The sequence below is a fragment of the Bombina bombina genome, chromosome 6 (assembly GCF_027579735.1).
Source record: "Bombina bombina isolate aBomBom1 chromosome 6, aBomBom1.pri, whole genome shotgun sequence".
NCBI lineage: Eukaryota > Metazoa > Chordata > Amphibia > Anura > Bombinatoridae > Bombina > Bombina bombina.
The window spans coordinates 594092545-594095827 of record NC_069504.1 but is presented as its reverse complement, the minus strand read 5'-3'; the positions used below and the strand labels follow the sequence as shown (position 1 = coordinate 594095827).

The window sequence follows — 3283 nt, the reverse complement described above, 5'->3', positions numbered from 1 at the left end:
AAATCTATTTCCTGCAACTTTTTGTTATTTCTTATGCTTGCTACAAATACCTTTTTGTCTCCTCAGCATTTACTTAAGCTTTTAGGCTTACAGCTCACAGATTGTGCTTTTCAGAATTCCTCTGCCGTGCCTGTCAGCAGCTCCTCTGCTATGCTCACAGCCTGCACTTCCTGTTTGGCGATACTGGACTCCAGGTAACTGCTGCTTTTCCTCTAGCAGAATGTTTCACTAGACCACAGGATTAAAGGTACTGAATATTCCTTTGGCATTACCATTTTGAAAGTGTTTTCTGGATTCATCAGGTTTTATTGCAAACTTGTATCTTATATGCTGTGAACTGAACTTATCATTGAAATCTGTGCCTATGTACATTCACTCCAGGAAAAGGCTGCATTTCTCATATATGTGACTCTATTTTCTGATACTCCTACAAGTGAACTGACTTATTAGCTTAAGTATAAGTATAAATATTCTACCTATTCTTCAGTATTATATGCAAGTTTCATTTTTGTCTCACTCTTGCCTGTTAATCCTTATATACAGGCACTAATATCCTTTTCTCCTCTGTTCAGCAAGTATTGGATTCAGCTTTCACTAATTGAGCTAATCCTTTCTGCAGAGTTGAGAATTCCTTTTTAACCCATACTGGGCCCTCAGTCTAGGATCAGAATAGGGGATTGTGACTTAACAGCCCCGATATTTGTGAGACTGAGTGGTAACCTAACCAATTCCCTGTATTGATTCTTACATATTACAGAGCCTAAAAGAAAAAGAAAAGGGAATTTGTATGGAGTTAGCAGAACTCACTAATAAAGTATCTGCATTAGCTCAGAACATGGATATACTAATTCAAGGCATTAGAGAGATCCAGTCTGAGAATCAGTATCTCAGAACAGTCATTAGAGACAACATTGACAACAGACCCTCCATGCCTGAATCACCCCCTGATCCTCAAGTCTGTCCCCCAGAGAGATTTTCAGGGGATAGAAATCAGTTCAGAGACTTTAAAAATTCTTGTCTCCTTTTCTTCTCATTGAAACCTAAGACTTATCCTACTGAACGTACAAAAGTTCTTACTGTTATTTCATATCTGAAAGGAGAACCCAAAGCTCGGGCTACCAATTTTTTTGAGAATAATGATCCAATTCTGGATTCTCTACAACAGTTCTTTGAGAAAATGTCTTTCCTCTATGAGGATACAAATAAACAGAATACAGCTGAAAATGCACTTAAGGCATTAAAACAGAATAGAAGACCTGCTGAGGATTATGTCTCTGATTTCAAAAGGTGGGCACCTGACACCATGTGGAATGAGGCAGCATTGCTATACCAATTCCATACTGGTCTTTCAGACATTGTTAAGGACGAATTGGCAAGGGGTCCTCTCCCCTCTACTCTCGATGGACTTATGTCACATGCTGTCACTATAGATCGGAGGATTTGTGAACATAAAAGTGAGAGAGGTTATGCAGAACAGCCATGGAGAAAGTCACCTATACCATCCTATACTCCTCCTGTTGCCCGCACTTCTGATGAACCAATGGAGATTGCTTTTACTAAAGGTCCTTTGACTACAGAAGAAAAGAACAGAAGAAAGGCCAATAATTTGTGCTTATACTGTGCTTCCAAGGCACATACAGTAAAGGACTGTCCTATTCTCCAGAAACAAAAGGGTAAGAGTAGGTCTTCAGTAGTAGTTTGTACTCAACACTTTTCACTTATTACTCATTGTAACCTCTCTATCTCTTTACAGTGGGAGGGACAAAGAATCCAGACACAGGCCATTATTGACTCCGGAACCACGGGCAATTTCATTGATAAAACTTTTCTTGATAAATATCACATTCCATTAATAAAACGTATTGATTCACTAGCCATACGTGTGATTGATGGTTCTTATTTATCTTGAGGTCCTGTCACCCATAAGACTGTACCACTGCTCATGACCACTACTTCTGGTCATAGAGAATCTATATCCTTTGACGTTATAGCATCACCCCTGTTTCCTATAGTTCTAGGTCTACTCTGGTTGCAAACACACAAACCTCAGATATCTTGGAGAAATTCACAAGTTCTCTTCAATTCTACATTTTGTTCTAAATCCTGTTACCTGCCAACACATATACTTAACACATCCATTGAGACTCCTGTTATTCCTAAGACATACTCAGACTTTATGGATGTTTTTGACAAAACTGAAGCAGAAAACTTACCTCCACACAGGTCATACGACTGCCCCATAGAATTGTTACCTGGTTCTGATATCCCATACGGACATATATACCCTCTTTCTGAGCCAGAATTAGTACATTTGAAACAATATCTCGATGACAACTTACGGAAGGGCTTTATTAGGCCATCCACATCCCCAGCTGGTGCGGGTATGTTCTTCGTCCGTAATAAAGATAACACATTAAGACCAATTATTGATTACCGAGAGCTCAACAAAAGAACCAAGAAGAACAGATACCCTCTGCCCCTTATTCCAGAAATCATAGAACGATTACAAGGGGCGACTATTTTCACTAAACTCGATCTGAGAGGGGCGTATAATTTAATAAGAATCAAAGAGGGACACGAATGGCTGACGGCGTTTCGAACAAGGTATGGCTTGTTCGAGTACGCTGTCATGCCATTCGGTTTATGTAATGCACCAGCAACTTTTCAGTGCTTTATTAATGATTTATTTAGAGATCTACTTGACGTATGTATGATTATTTATCTTGACGACATACTGATTTACTCCAAAACTGAAGAACAACATACTATACATGTACGCACTGTTTTACTCCGACTTAGACAAAATTCACTTTATGCTAAACCTGAAAAATGTATTTTCAATACGGATACAATATCTTTTCTGGGTTATTCAATTTCTCCTTTAGGCATACAGATGGAACAAAAAAAAAATAGAAGCTATAACTTCTTGGCCTACTCCTACTAACAAGAAGGACATACAGTGTTTCATTGGTTTTGCTAACTTTTATAGAAGATTTATCAGAAATTTCTCTTCTATTGCTAAACCTATCACTTCTTTAAGTGGTAATTCATTAACATTCCATTGGACCCCTCAAGCAGAACAAGCTTTCCAAAAGTTGAAACACTCTTTCACTACTGCTCCAATTTTTAAGTTTCCTGATCCCCAATTGCAATATATATTGGAGGTTGATGCATCTGACTATGGCTTGGGAGCTATTTTGTCGCAAAGAAAAACACCCAACACCCCCATGCATCCCGTTGGTTACTTTTCAAGAGTTATGACATCCCCAGAACTGAACTACTC

At 38.7% G+C, this 3283-nt stretch overlaps 1 long non-coding RNA gene across 1 annotated transcript; it reads left to right on the top strand.

Annotated features, from left to right (window-relative positions):
* The first annotated feature begins 1527 nt into the window (after positions 1 to 1527).
* Positions 1528 to 1875, top strand: LOC128665186 (uncharacterized). Its single transcript, XR_008403023.1, has 2 exons — positions 1528 to 1673; positions 1754 to 1875. It is a non-coding gene; the product is annotated as an uncharacterized LOC128665186 (long non-coding RNA).
* The last annotated feature ends 1408 nt before the right edge of the window (positions 1876 to 3283 follow it).